The 16,001-nt window shown below is 43.3% G+C and overlaps 1 protein-coding gene across 3 annotated transcripts in view; it reads left to right on the plus strand.

The window, feature by feature from the left end:
* The first annotated feature begins 304 nt into the window (after positions 1-304).
* Positions 305-16,001, plus strand: part of ANKIB1 (ankyrin repeat and IBR domain containing 1) — an 89,336-nt gene continuing 73,639 nt past the window's right edge. For all 3 annotated transcript variants that reach the window (XM_030943458.1, XM_030943460.1, XM_030943459.1), the window contains exon 1: positions 305-808. The gene's annotated coding sequence lies outside the window, so the exon portion shown is untranslated. The remainder of the gene's footprint in view (positions 809-16,001) is intronic.

Genomic DNA, 16,001 nt, shown 5'->3' on the forward strand with positions numbered 1-16,001 from the left:
CCCGCATCCCAGCATCTCCCGCCCCGCACCGCCCGGCCGGGAAACGCCCCCGAACTTCCCCGGCCGCACCCAGAAGCCGCCGGGCAGCGGCCCCCGAGGGGCGCTCCCGCTGAACCCCTGCGGGGCGGGAGCGGCTCCCCCGCGCTCAGCACCGCCCCGGGACCGGGGTGAGGGAAGTCGCCCCGGCCCCGCTCCCTCCCTGCCTGCCTTGCCTTCCTCGGTGGCGCCTGCCGCCGCCTGCCCGCCGCATCCTCCCGCCGCGCCCGCCGCCCAGGCCCCGCGTCCCGGCCTGCTCCGCCCCGTCCCCGCCCCGCTCCCTCCCACGGCGCGGTGGATCCGCTTCCCGTCGGAGCCCCGCGGGCCTCGGCTGCCGATGAGTTTCCGGGTCGGCGGCCTGAACTTGTGTTGCCGCCGCCGGTTGTTGACCGCGGGCGGAGAAGGAGGGAGCAAGCCGGGGCTGCGGGCCGGGCCGGGCCGGGAGCAGGAGGCGCGGCTGGCGGGCGGGAGGCGCCGAGGCGGAGCGGCCGCCCGGGCCCGCGGAGCGCCGCCGGCAGCAGCTGTCAGCGCCGCCGCCGAACAAAGGGGTAGCGAGCAGGCGGCAGCCGCAGCGCCGTGCCCGCGCCGGGGGCCCCGGCGAGCTGAGTGACAGCCCCGGCTGCCCGTGAGGCTCCCGCTGGAGCGGGCACTCCAGAGGGCGCCGTACCCGGAGTGGAACGGGAGAGAGGAGCGGCCGCTGGGCACATGGAAGCTCTGAGTGGCGGGCGCGGAGGCGCCGGGAAGGGCCGGGGAGGGCCCCTGTGAGGAGCCGGTGAGTGCCCGCGGCGCTGGGCGAGGTTCGGGCGGGGGCTGAGCGAAGGCTCGGCGAGCGGAGCCCGCTCGCGGCTGAAGCCTGGAGGTTCCGCACATCGGGGCGTCGGCAGCGCCGCGCATCGCGAGGGGGCCGGGCCGGGAGGCGGCTCCGGGGGCGCCTGGGTGCCGTCGGCAGGCGAGGGGAGCGGGAGGAGGGAGCAGCCGGCGTGCGGAGGTGAACAAGCGGCAGGTTACTGAGCTTAGTGCGCACGGGGCTGGCTATGGGGAAAGGATGGCGGGAGCCGCGGGCCGCCGGGCCGGGGCATAAGGGGGAGAGAGGTCGTCTCTGGGCCGGGCTCTCGGCCGGTGGAGAGCGGGGGGCTCGCCCGGAGCTGGCCGGGTGGGGGGATCGGTGGCAGCTGCCCCGGGGCGGCCGGGACCGCCGTAAAGTTTGGAGCTGCCCGATGGCCTGGCTTCAGCCCGGTCCCGGTGCTGGGCTGATGCCCGCCTTGTTCGGAGCCGGGAAATCTGCCTGGAAGGCAGAAGCGAAAAAGTGTGAGTGGTCAGAGTGGGAGCGTGTGGTGCGGGGCGAGCTGTGGCAGTGACCTGGCTTCCTGCCTCGGTAACGCCGGCAGAGCAGCCCTTGAATGAATTTAAACGCTCGCGATCTCTTTGGGTTTTGTTTTTTTTTTTTTTTTTTTTCTCTCTTTTTTAACCCAGTGGAAAAAATTTAGTCTTGATATCGTAGCAGTTTTATGTAAGTAGCAGCATCCCTCTCCCAGGCAGGTCTGAGCACATACTGGAAATTGGGCAACTTTTAAAAATTAATCCTTTTAATTCATTACTAGTCCGGCTACCTCTTATTTACTGTTCATGTATTATGCAGAGGATATACAGAGTCACGAAAACATTCTCGGCAGAGTAAAGAACTAATACTACAGCTTAAATTGTTTGCATGGATCCCTCCATTATGACTAACCGTCCTTGATTGCACCTTCTTTGAGTGCATTTCTGTGCTTTCCAGTTCCAGAAATGGAGCTTTAATTGTAGCCATAACATCAATAATGTGCTGTAATTTAAGTACATTCACCAAAGAGAGAGACGGCTTTTGAGAGGATTTTGGCTGCAGAGGTTAACAGCAAGAAGAGACTCTGTCTTCCTTACATGTACGGGTGTTTTATCCTTACTTTCATCTTTTTGATTTTCAGTGTGAAGTGTGGTGGATTAATTTCTCTTTAATCTCTTTTGCATACAGAGGAAAATTCCTCTTCTTCCTTGGGGGGGAAAACAGGCTATAGTCATAAGGAAAGCAACAGCGTTTTTCAACTACTTAGAGCATGTGACTTGCTTCTACATAGAAGCAAATTGGTAGAATTTATAGCAGCTTGGTTTTTTCTTTTTTTTTTTTTGTGGATGTGGAAAGACTAAATGGTTGTATTTACAAATCAAAGAAGAGGCTTCTGAAAACTTTAATTACGGGCTTTTCTGTGATCCTGTACTCTGTCAATTCCTTCTTCAACAAATTTTACTTCAGTCCTTAATCGAAAGAATAATATATTTTAATAATACAGTCTATTTTTCCTGAATTGCAGTATTGCTATAAGTCTACTAAAAAGCTAAACAATGTTGGTGGTGCTCTGTGTTCATGTATATATGCATCAGCAGAGTATTATGAATCAAGATTAATTTTAAAAGAAGTATTACAACAGTGGCACTATAATAATAATAATATCAATAGCCAAAACCCAAAAGTTAGGCAAGTAAGTTTTATGCAGTCCCTTTTATTTTTGCTCATGCCATGCACATCTAGATAGGACCAGGTATGTATGTGTGTAAGTACATGATTTGGCTTATTGCACAAAACATGGAGTTTCCTGGACACAGTTACAGATTGCATGTGAGTTTACATGTATCTCTTAGGTGTTCCCTATCTGGCCTACAGACTTCAGAAAATTAAAGAAAACTAAGCATGTAAATATGAAAAGGAATGCCTTCTAAAGCTGTCAGCTTTTATTCAATGGAACAACTATAAAAATGGTTTTAGAAAAAGTCATTATGGGTTTTTTTTCACTGTATAAAACCTTGTTAACGCTATGGTTGTTTTATTCTGTCCTGAACAGTTTATCACTCCTGGTCTGTGACATCTCTGCTGTGATTGCTTATCACCATGTTTCTTTTTGTTTCAGTAGTAGGGCTTTGTTTATTAATCATTAACTAGTTTGGCTAGCAAGTTTTGTGATTTTTTTTATTTGTGTTTTTTTAGGATCCTTTTTCTTTTGTGTATTGGGGGCATATTTATGTTGTTGTTGTTTTTTGGGGTTTTTTTTTGCATTGGGGGGTTGTTCATTTGTTTTTGAGGGGTTTTGTTTGTTGAATTTATTTTTGCTGTTCAGATGTCATGTAGTTACCGTTACCTGAGTAGTTCATTAACTTCTCCTTGGAATCTGATAACTAGAGGTTGCTGTTGGCAGTTGTCACTCTTGAAGTTTTGTCAGCTTTGCTAAGGTGACTCATGCCAGTAAGAAGGAAAATTGAGAAGCTGGAGGTTACTGATACGTGTGCTGAACCAGTTACGTTTCTAATCATATTACTGTGTTTGCATAATTGGTAATGACACATAGCAAAGACAGATCTGTTTTACTTGAAGAGCAGCCCTGTGGAAATTCTGAAATGTTCAAAATGACATGGAAAATTCTGTTTTCAACATCATTATTATCAGGCAAGGCTTTTACTGCTTTTGCTTCCTCATCCCAAAATACAATACCAAGTAGTTTTCTGTGGAGCATTATAGAAATCACACCTATGTGTAAATTTTAGGGGGAAAGATTATTTCATGCAAGATTATATTACATTTTACATTGAAAGTTCAAGCCAGAGATGTCTAGCTAATGTTTAACAACTGCTGTTTTCTTCATAACTGCTAAATGTCTTCCAGAATTATTGGAAACAGACATATTAGTCTTTGTGACAGTGGAAGGCCATGTGCAAGGTCTCCACCTGGGTCAGGGCAACTCCTGGTATTGATAGAGGCTGGGGGGTGAAGGTGTTGAGAGCAGCCCTGCCAAGAACTCGAGGGTACTTTTGGATGAAAAACTGGACATAGCTGGCAGTCTGCACTTGGAGCCCAGAAAGCCAATTGTATCCTGGGCTGCATCCAAAGCAGCATGGCCAGCAGGATGAGGGAGGGGATTCTGCACCTCTGCTCTGCCCTGGTGAGAGAGACCCCACCTGGGATGCTGCATCCAGCTCTGGGGCCCCCAAACAGCAAAGACATGAACCTGTTGGAGCAGGTCTGGGGGAGGGACACAAACACAGAGCAGCTCTCCTGTTGCTGTTGTCCTCATTTCGGAGAGACAAGGCACAATCTTTTAAGGAGCAAAAAAAGCTAGAACTTTATTTTATATATCCCTTTATATAGAGTTTTATAAACCTTCCTGTGTCTATGGTAACAAGCTGTCATCTCATAGTAATTGGTCAGTCTTGGACAAGGTGTTTATGTGTAAGAAAGGGTTGTTTGTGAGATACTGTTTTCATTCTTAAAGCTGAGACAGTTGGAATTGTTGAAACAGGTGGAGGAAAAGAGTCTTAATCTGTAGAATTCTTTCGCAGGGAAACAAGTTGTTTTTTGCTGTTGTAGGCTGTTGTTTTCATGAAGAGCTGTTAGCTTTCCCCCAGCTGTGTCAGACTAGGATTTAGTTTGTGAGGCCTTCTACAGGCCTGCTGTTTACAGCACACTCCCCTGTGAAGAGAGGCTGAGAGAGTTAGGGTTGCTCACCTTGGAGAAGAAAAGGCTCAGAGGAGATGCCGTTGCAACCTTTAGGTGTATAAAGGGAGCCCATAAGAAAGAATTTTTACTGGGGCCTGTTTTTACAGGACAAGGAATAACTGTTTTAGATAAGGCAAACACTTCTTTTGACCTAAAGCTTATTTATAGTACTACAAATATTCTTGAGTTTTCTTTAGGGGGCTTTGTTGAAGTTGCTCAAGAGAGATTTTCATTTGATGGTTTCCTTAGATTTGTATTTTAAACGAGGTGAATTCTGAACTCTTCCTGTTGGAGCATAATTGCAGTTAAAATATGGGATGGGTGGGGGCTTATCGAGCAGGTGTGTTACAGTGTTGCAAAGAAAGTTACTCTTGTAACTTTTCCTGTTTAATTCTGTACTGACAAGGAAGACCGGGGACAAAATTAATCCTCTAAAAGCAAGGTATATATTTGTGCATAAACTTACACCTAGAAATCAATGTTTGCACACAGCCATCAGTATAGTAACATTATTCTTTGACAATAACTTAGTGATGTTTATATATTACATAGTCACAACTGAGGCATTGTATTACTAATTCTGTATAAAAATAGTTTTTATGTGCAGGCTTCTATGTTGGAAAAAATTCATTAAATTTCTTGAGGATTTCCCTACTTAAAGGAGTTTCCCAGTGGCTTGTGATTACCATTTTGACACACCTGAAAAACTTGCAGTAGACATGTTATGGAAGACTCCCTATGCTCTCTCTGCCCGGCTGAGTGCAGTGACTTTAAGAGGTATGGGGCAATGGTGACAAGTTCCTGCCCAATGCCGTAGAGGTGTGGCTCTTCTGTGACTGCCTTACCTTCCCAAATGCCCTTGCATAATACTCAGGAGCCTCTGCGTATGAAACCAAACAGTAACAAGGATGATGGTTCATCTAGCTGCCAAGGTGATGTTGACCTGTACCCTGCATCAAATCTGCTCCCACAAAGCAAAAAGGATGGCTCATTGTTACAGGAGACTCCCTTCTGAAGGGAGCAGAAGGCTCAAAGAGAAGGACCTACTTCTCAGGGAAGTCTCTTTCTTCCCTGAGGCCTGGGTTAAAGACGTGGGGAGAAAGTGTTGTGTCCTATCCTGGTATGGCACTCAGACTAATATCCATTATTGATTTTATTTTTTTTTCCAGGTAGTCAGCTGTAAAGTTGTAACAAGAAGTATGAGATAAACTTCAGGGCCTTGGTTAAGGAATCAGGAGCACAAGTAGTGTGCTTCTCTATCCTTCCAACTGCAGGGAATGATGATGATGTTGACAGGCTTTCTGGCAACAGACAGTGTACACCTATCTCAAAGGGAGAAAAATATCTGCACAGGAGTTAGAAGGACTCATTAGAAAAGCTTAAACTAGACTTGAAGGGGGAAACTGATAAAACCAGGCTCACTAGAGATAAGCCTGGGGGCAGCACACCCATGTTTGAGGGACTGTGTGCTAGTGATGTCCTTTGATCTTCCATTTCAGTGAAGACAGGGGATAAAGATCCATGTGGCAGCAAAGACCAGTGGTTATCCATGTGTTAGAAACCACAGAAGCATCTGAGATTGGTCATACAGGAATTAGGATTTCTTCCCCAAAAAAAGGTGGAGGTATAAATAGCCTGACTGAAGTGCTTTTGCTCCAGTGCATGCAGCACAGGCAACAAACAGGAGGAGCTGAAAGCCATTGTGCAGCAGGAAAATGATGGTATAATTGTCATTACGGAAACTGGTCATTGTGGGATGACTCACAACTGGAGGGCTGCTGTGGATGGCTGTAAACTCTTCAGAAGGGATAGGCGAGGAGGGAGAAGCAGTGGAATAGCCCTGTGTTTTAGGGAGTGCTGGGATTCTCTAGAGCTTAATTATGGTGCCAATAGGGTTGTTGATGGGTGAGAATCAGTGGTAAGGCCAGCAGTGCAGATATCCTGGCTTGGAGTTTCTTACATCTAGCCAGCTTGCAGAGGCAGACAAAATATTCTCTGAGCAGCTGTGAGAAGTTTTACTATCCCTAGCCCTTGTTCTCCTGGGGAACTTCAAATCTCCAGATGTCTCCTGGAAATACAATGCAGGGGAGAGGAAACAGTCTAGAGGAAGCAGGTCCCTGAGTGTCTGGAAGAGAACTTCCTGACACAGTTGGCGAGTAAGCCAGCTAGGGAAGGTGTCCTGCTGTACTCACCGTTCACAAACAGAGAAGCACTTGTGGGTGATGTGATGATTGGAGGCTATCTTGGGCACAGTGATTGTCAAATTACAGAGTTTTCAATTCTTGGAGAAGTAAGGAGGGAGTCAGCAGAGCTGTTACCTTGGACTTCTGGAGGGCAGACCAGCATATTGAGGAGACTGGTTGAAAAAATTCTGGGAAGCATTCCTAAAAGGGAGAGAAGTCCATGGAGGGATAGGCATTTTTGAAGAAAGAAATCCTAGAAACATAGAAGCGGGCTGTCCCCATTTGCCTAAAGAAGAGCTGTTGAGGAAGAAGACCAGCCTGACTAAACAGAGTGTTCTGGTTTGAGATCAGGAGAAACAGGAGAGTCTATGGCCTATGGAAGAATGGGCCAGCAGCTCAGGAGGACTGCAAGGATATCATGAGGTTATCCAGGGAGAAAATTAGAAAAGCCAATTAGAACTTAATCTGGCTACTGCTGTAAAAGTTGGTAAAAAGTATTTCTATTAATATACCAGTAACAAAGGATGGCCTAAGAGAATCCTCATCCTTTATTGAATGAGAGGGCAAACAAAGTGACAAAAGATAAGGAAAGAGGCTGAGGTACTTATTGCCTTCTTTTCCTCGGTTTTTAATAGCATGACCAGCTGTTCTCTGGGTACCCAGTGCCCTGAGCTGGAATAAAGAGACAAGGAGCAGAATGAAGGCCCTGTAATCCAAAGGGAAAGGGTCAGAGAGATTCTATGCCACTGGCACACTCTCAAGTCTGTGAGGCTGGGTGGGATCCACCCAGGGGTACTGATGGCACTGGCAGAAGTGCTCACTGAACCACTTTCCATCATTTACCAGCAATCCTGGTTAACAGTGGAGGTCCCAGGTGACTAGAGGTTAGCAAATGTGACACTCCTGTACAAGAAGGGATGGAAGGAGGATCTGGGGAGCTACAGGCCTGTCAGTTAGACCTCAGGGCCAGGGAATGGCATGGAGCAGATCATCTTGAGAGCCATCCCATGGCACATACAGGACAGCCAGGGGATCAGGCCCAGCCAGCATGGGTTTTTGAAAGCCAGGTCCTGCTAGACCAAGCTTATCTTCTAGGATAGAGTAAGTGGATACTCATCCACTTGCTTAGTGGATGAGTAAAAAGCTGCAGAAGTTGTCTACCTAGACGTCAGTAAAGCCTTTGACACCATTTCTCACAACATTCTCCTGGACAAACTGTTTCCACTGGCATACTCTTCTCTGGGCAAAAAAAAAATGTCTGTATGTCCAGGCTCACAGAGTGATGGTGAATAGAGTTACATCCAGTTAGTGGCTGGTCACCAGTGTTCCCCAAGGCTCACTGTTGTGGTCTGTCCTACTGAGTGTCTTCATTGGTGATCTGGAAGAGGGGATCCAGTGCACCCTCAGTCAGTTTGCAGACAGCACCAAGCTGTGTGAGTGTTGATCTGCTGGAAGGTAGGAAGGCTCTGCAGCAGGATCTGGACAAGCTGGATCAATGGCTGAGGCCAGTGGTGTGAGGTTCAACAAGGGCGAGTGCTGGATCCTGCCCTTGGGTCACAACAGCCCTATGGAGCACTACAGACATGGCATGAGTGGCTGGAAAGCTGCCTGCCAGAAAAGAACCTGGGGCTTTGGTCAACGTGATGTCAGCTAGGGGTAGCCTGTGATATAACTTAGTGGAAAAGCGGTAGAAATGATTCTGTCTAATTGTGAAAATTCTTACACAGTTTAATTTTCATGGTAATTGTTTTAATTAAAATAATTACTTTTGTGAAATGTCCTATAGGGATGTTAGTAATCTCTCGCTTCCCCCCTCCCATCCCTATCTTCCTTGAGGAAAGATGTAGGTAGTTCTGGAGTTTTCAAAGCTTTTTGGGGGAAAATACACTTTATGTGTAATGCTAATTATATATGTTTTACTGGCATATTTCTTGACTGGTTTATATAGTCTCTGATCAATTGTGATTAGATGGACATAAGTTGGAAACTGATTCTCTGCCGCAAGCACTTCACCTGATGATCACTTTTCCTGGAATTTAGCATAAAGAAAATAATTAGATTTTTCTAGTTTATAATTCTGCTTTTTAAACAAGCCCTGCTTGTTCTTACAGCAGGTATTTTAAGAGATGGTAGGAACATTGTGTCCTGGTTTTGACCTTGGTTGTAAATTACTACAAATAAAATAACTTTGAGAAGAAAATTCTATTTGATATATTTATTACTTTTAGTCCGCCTAAAATTTCTGCTTCAGGGAAGTTCCATAGATGTTAGTTGGGATAAGCAATGCTGCCCTGCCCTTTTATTTCAAATGGATTTCTAAGAGGAATTTTTGATGACAAAGTTATAAATGGTATATTTGTTGCAGATGTTGTACAAAATGGTACAAAAATGTGTAGAAACTCAGAACTGACTGTATTAAAAAAAAATAGTATATTTTTTTAGGGTGCTCAGATGAAGCACTGATGATGATAATTGAAATATTATAAACCAGCCTTTGGAGAAATAGCTGAAAAACTATGAGAAAATGTCATGATACATACTTGTCAATGTTTTTGCAAATAAAAGACATCAAATACTGATACTACTCAAATTTATTGTGGACTTAAGAATAGGAATTGTAGGACAGTTGTAGTTCATTAATGAACTCTTCTCTAGTAAGGGTTTGACTGTTACTGTACTGTTGTGATATGCAGTTGTGTGTTTTTCTTTGTATTTCTCTTAGTTACTATGTGTGTGAGATGTGTGAGGCTGGATGCGCACATCAGGACTAATTTTTGACAGCAGCAACCTGTAAATGCTGTTGCAATGGAATTTTCCCCATAAGTTGTTTTTTTTTCTCATTAAGGAAAAAAATATTATTTCTTATTTCTTGCCTCTGCAAATTACTTGCAGAATTGTCATTTTTTTAGCATTTTTAATTTTTTAATCCAGGTGGTTCTGTTGTGTTTTAGATCTCTAAGCAGCTGAGGGACAAGCAAATGTGTTCATCTCTATTTATCTCTCCTATGTTGAAAGACTACAGACAAACATGTAGAAATGTTCTGGCAGAGTAGAGCCCAGAAAATAAATTGTTAATTTCTTGAATGAAAAATGGTGAATTTCATCAATGTCGTGAAGAAACTGCTGAAATATGTACCTACTAAACTATGAAGACCAAAGTTCCAGCTGCACTAATAATGCAGCTTATACATTTTAAAATTCTTCATAGACTGATGGAGTTATCTATATATCCATAGATTGGGGATTTTGATATTTTAAAGCTCAAATCTTGAGACCCAGCTGTATAGCAGATTTCATGATAGTGAAACACAATTCTTCAGCTATGATCCGGCACATTTATTCTGTAGAAATAGATCTACTGCAAAATTGTACTAGCAAATAATCTAGGTCCATGAAGCATTGTGAGTTAAATATTCTAAGACAAAGCATTTGTTCTTTCTGAAAGAATTCCTGTTACTTGCATTCTCTGAAAGTTTGTGTATAGAAGTACACAGCCTGCAGTACTGAGACATTACTAATAGCTCTGTAGCTTATTGCAGTATAAATATACAATGGCTGTTAATTTAGGCCCTTTTCCCAGACTTCTTGAGAGTCACTGACACAGATACTTTGTGTATTTAGTTCTCCATATTTAGAAGGATGTGTTGGAGAGAAATCTTTCATTGGAGCTACTTCAGTGAGTCACCAAGTGCAAACTGCCCATTAAAAAAAATACTGAAGAGGTTTTATTTGGTGACTTGTGTGTTGAAGTACAAGTTCTTTGTAACATCCCATTTACCAACCTGTTAATTAGTTAAAATTAAACTGCATGGGAGTCCTTTATCCTTTTCAGGACATGATAATTAGTATTCAGTAAAATTAAGTAGTGCAGCTTTGCATTTATAATATTAATTAACTACCTGGATGAGGTGATGGAGTGCACTGTCAGCAAGCTTGTTGATGACACCAAGGTTGTGTGGGCTGGAGGGCAGGGCTGCTCCTCTGGGAGACCTTGGCAGGCTGGAGAAATAGGCTGACAAGAACCCTGTGGTTGGTGTTCAGCAGAATCTGAACGCAGGAACAGAATAACTCTGCACAGGAGTACAGGCTGGGAACTGATGGCTGGAGAGCAGCATCACGCAAATGCCGTCACTTTGCTGCTGGACACTGGGCTGAATGTGAGTCAGCAAGGTTCCTTTGAGCAAGAATGAAGCCAGTCTCTGAGAGAAGTGAGTATTTCTGTCAGCTTGATATTTGTGTGACGGCATCAAAAGCAGTGTCTAGTTTTGTGCTTCTTGGTGTAGGAGAGGAGCTGACGTTCTGAAGCAGGCCTAGAGGAAGACTGCCAGGATAATTAGGGTACAGAAGCACATAATGTAAAAAGAAAAGCTGGAAGAGCTGAGTGTCCTCTGTTCAAAGGAGAGTAGGGCAGTGGATCTTGTTTTCAGTTAATGGGAGGGTACAAAACCAGACTCTTGGAGGAGCTGGGTGATAGGGCTAGAGACAACTGAAAAAGTTCAAGCAAGGGATGTATCAATTAGATATTAGGAAAAATTATCATTATTGAGGTGGTCAGATGGTGGGATAAATAGTCTGAAGAGGCTGTGGGATCTCGACACTTGGATATACTCTGAACTTCACTGAGAATGGTGTTGAGGAGTCTTTGAAGCTCTGAAGATTGCCTTGAGTAAAGGATAGAAGCTGTTGACCTCCAGAGGTTCCTTCTAATGTAAAAAGTGCTTGCTCCATATCTCATGATACAATTGCACAATTGTTTTCTCCCTCCTCTGCATACAACTGGTTCTGACCCAGCTGATGTGTTTGGCCCAGAGAGCTGTGGAGTTCTGTAGAAGAGAATATTGTCATCTTAAATAAACTGTACTATATGGCTCAAACCCTGATTTTTAACCTGACTTCTGTGTAGTCAAAGATTTTAAGTGATCGGTTTAATGTTTTGAATTTTCACATGTCTGTCATGAAATAGACTAATCCTTAATGAGATATTTTTCCAGAGTGTTGGATGTTAGGCATTTTTTTCTGTAATATGGCTTACTTTTAGTAGAAGTAGAGCAATTACTGGTGCATTCTTTCAGGCATTGAAATAACTTAATAATTGTAATTGGAATGCTGGCTTATTCTGGGTTTTATTTGTTTGTTGAGGTTGGGTATTTTTTGTGTGGTTGGTTTGTTTGGGTTTTTTTCCCCCCCAAAATTCATTAATTCAGACTTTCTCAATAAGCAAGCTGCTTTAAGTTTATAATTACTTGCTTAATAAAGAAAGTTTATTATTACTTAAATAGAAAGTTAAATTCACTTGTCTGGAATAGGAGTTAGACAGGCATATTCTAGTATAAAATACTTTGTTGTAATCTTTAATTAAAAAGGGATAATTTGGTTTAGTCTTTGTTACTCTGGATGTATTTGCAATGTAAAGTGTGCAAAGCTTAATAAAACAGTCACATTATTTTACTATAAATGTGATGTAAGTTGTCTCTTGATTTGTCTTTATTTCATAGTAATACCTTTTAAGTTCATTCAGAAATCCTGTGGTTTTTTGCTTCATTTGTTTTGCTTCATGTATATATGAGAAAGAAATCAATATGGATTACCAGAGTTTTGAAATAAGTCCTTAAGAAGATGATTGGTTGACTTTTTTATCCCTCCCCCTTCTTTTAGCTATGTGTATAATTTTCTACTATATAAATAGATGATGAAGACAATGAGTCAAATTTCTCTTTAATTAGTCACAAGCCTGAAGAGTATATTGAATTCATTTCAGTTTTGTTAGGTTGTGGTATTAGGGTAGCTGTGAAGAGTTACTGATAATTATGTCCTTCATTATTTTGGAAATACACAAATGTTCTCAATTTTAGAATCTACTCATGAGTGCAAAGGAAGAAATCCTACAACCCAAATTCATGTATTTTTTAGGAATAACTTCTGTATGAATAATATAATTTCTAGGAAAACCAAACAGTATTTTCTTGAATCTTCAGCATGTTTTAGTTTCTTCAAAGGAATGATGACATTCAGGTCAAAGCACACTGGATTATTGCTAAATGGAGGTGTTCAAAAAAGTTTTTTGAAACATGAAACCTCAGTATGAACTTTGAACAGAAAAATATTCTTGAAACAGTCTACCCATGGCTTACTGTGAAACTAAATCCTTTCACATTCCTAAAAGCCAGACAGTCCACCCTAATCATGCCTTGTTTTAGTTACTGTATACTTTATTTTCCCCAGTACTGCCTGAGCCTGCTTACTGTAACTCTGATGATTCCTGTTCTCTTTCGAAACTGCCCACCTCACTGCTGTATCCAAACAGCTGAGGGCACACAAGAAATGTTCTGATGCAGTAATTGTATGTTATAGCCCCAGTTCCCTACAGCTGAGGGATAACAAATCATTTTTATTTAAATCTGCTACATTCTATGAAATGACAGTGGCTTTAAAATCTATCCACACAGAGCTGAACATATGAGAGCAGCATTCTGTTTTCAGAATGGATTCAATGAGATGTGAGGCTGCAAAATGCAAAGTTTTAGGCTTTTTAAAATACAGTTTGCCATTCTAATTGATTAGGAAATAAGATTTCCATGTCACTCAGACACTTGATTACATCCTGAAAAAATGAGCAAGCTTTTGCATAGGTGGAGTGTATGCCTTTTAGAGTAGGTGGTTCCATCATCCCTGTTTCCTGGAACATTCCAGCCGCATGCCTTTCTGTTGCAACACAATAGGTTTTCATGCAAACCACTCAAACCTTTGAAAAGGGAGTCTCTTTTATTTATTTCCTCTCTTTATAGAGGTATACTGTATATTTTGATTACTGTATATTGTTAGTCATGGCTGGGTTTTAAGCTGTTAGATACTTGCTTCAGAGATACTTCTTACTTTGCTTTATAACAAATAGTCTTCAATTTCTCTCATTTAATGCAGTTGGAACATTCTTCTTGCTGTGCAGGGTGCTGTATGAGTACATAGAGTGATACCAGAGTAGATTTTTAAAGCTGTTTGTGCCTGTTGGAATTTTCAGCAGACCTTAAAACTTAAATCCTCTAATGAATATTTCAGCCCTACTGATAAAGTATTGTTTCTTCATGTCTAGCAGCAATTGAAAAATCAGCTCCACGGATTGTTCACCCAGCAAGTTTTGAGTATATTATGAAATATGGTGCAACAGGATTAGTGTTATAGGAGGGAAGGAAGATATTGTTCTTAAACATCTCTCTTTCCCAAAGTGCAGGTGGAGAGGGACTAAATTAGATATATTTCTCATCTCTCTGCCCTTCAAGACTGTATTTGTTCAAAAAGCTTTGTGCTAGTTTAGTAGACTTTGTTCTCACTGGAGTCCTGCTGAGCCCCTGCAGCTACACTAAACCTTTTTCACCAATACCTGCTTTTTGACTGTCAGGACTTGAATTTTTCCCTTTAGTAAATGCAAGCTCACCTTTGTCCTTTCACTGCCTGTTTGAGAGGGATTTTAGCTGTCTTTCCGCACAGGTCTTGCTTGCCTGGTGTCAGACACCTGAGCAGCATCAGCTGCTGCTATTAACAATCATGTGAAGTTTTGCTTTGTGAAATTAAAACTGGACTCAGACAGGGGTACCTGTTTTGCTGACACTTTTGTAAAGGGCTGAGGTGAAGTTGCTATATCAGTTATTTGTTGTGAGTTTGTATGCTATATAATTTGATTCTCTTTTGTACGCTGCCCAACATGGGTTATTGCAGGCTGAGGTGCAGTTTGGTACTGCCTGCTCTGCAGTCTCCCACTGCACCCAGCAGCATCTTCTAGTTCATGCTCCATCTGCTATCCCTTGCTGAGTGTATGGCTGCTGTCAGAGTAACAGCTGATAAAATAATGCTGGACTACAAAGAAATTTCATGAAAACTATTTTGACTTTAGCTAATGCAGTGGTACTGCCTTGCCTCTAGCACCCAACTGTGGGCTTTGCACAGTTTGCACATTGGTGATGTTTCGGCCTCTGTCTGCACTTCAGTATGATTAAACACTGTTTTGAAAGTATTTCCACTCCATGCAGTATGCACTGGTACAAATAGTCCTGCCTTCCTCTTACTGCTGCCATGCTCTGGCTGTTTGGACCATGAACATCCAGAAAGAAAACCCAGAAGAGGGAATTAATCTGAGTTAGATCTATTCTGCTTCTCTGTACAGTCACCAAAATAAACCAACAAGGGAAGTTGTGGAAATATGGATGAACCAAGGGGGTGGATCAGAAACAAAAAAGGGCAGTATCAGCTCTGATGTTAATTAAAACCACTTAAGAAACTACAGTATAAGTTTCTCAAGCAACATTTGTGTCATAAAGATACTGGAGGCAGATTTCCAGCTTGCTACGTGCATGCTTCATAGTAACTATAAAAATTACTTTTTAAATTCTCAAGCTTTCAGGGAAGTCTGATAGAGGTCTCACACTGGTCTGGGCAGGGAAGTGAGTCCCGGGGAGGAGAACAACCCAAGAAAAGTAGTATAGACGAAAAAGAAATTCACTTTTTTGTGGCTTTTTTTCTGGTGGAGAGTGGAGGTTGGGAATGTTGTCTTGTGATGCCTTTTACTTTACAAGCAGAAAGAACTATTCTTAAATAAGTGCCTGCGTGTTACTTTGGCACTGGAGCAGGTTTTTCATAAGGCAGTCACCAAGGGATTCCTGAGCACCACAGCTCTGCAAGCTGCTGAGACTGATACAGCTGGTTCCCCCAGCTTCTGTCTTGTCTGCCACTGCTTGTCTTTGCTCCTGCAAATCTCCACAATGGCAGTGGGATTTTTCTTTTGACAAACTACGTATTCTTGCACCTTACCCCTGTGGATTTCTGTCTCATTTTTGGACAGCCAAATATAAGTTTGCTAGTACCTAGTAAATGCTGGATTGATGATTGAACTTTTCCTAGGTCAGGCTGTGCAAGAACTGCTTCATGAGTCACAGTAGAGGAGGCTGAATGGGCTTGTCAAGCTGAAAAAGAGACGTGGTGACTTAAGAGAGAGCAGTAAACTCGCTCTTCTACATCAGCAGGCTGGATTCCATGGTCTCAGGTGGCCATGCACCATCTTGGGCTGGATATCTGCTGTCGCTGCTTTGCAGGCAGGTTTGGTAGACTTTAAAGTCTTCCCTTCCATGAGGAGGCATGCCTAGCTGTGGAGGCAGCAGGAAGGGAATGCTGTCCCAGTCCCAGCAGCACCACCACAGCAGGGCAAGCCCATGTGCAGGTGTCCTCTGTGACTTTGTGAGCGGCATTCGGAAATAGCGCTGGCTGGGAGCCTCCTG

This window comes from Camarhynchus parvulus, chromosome 2 (assembly GCF_901933205.1).
Source record: "Camarhynchus parvulus chromosome 2, STF_HiC, whole genome shotgun sequence".
Lineage (NCBI taxonomy): Eukaryota > Metazoa > Chordata > Aves > Passeriformes > Thraupidae > Camarhynchus > Camarhynchus parvulus.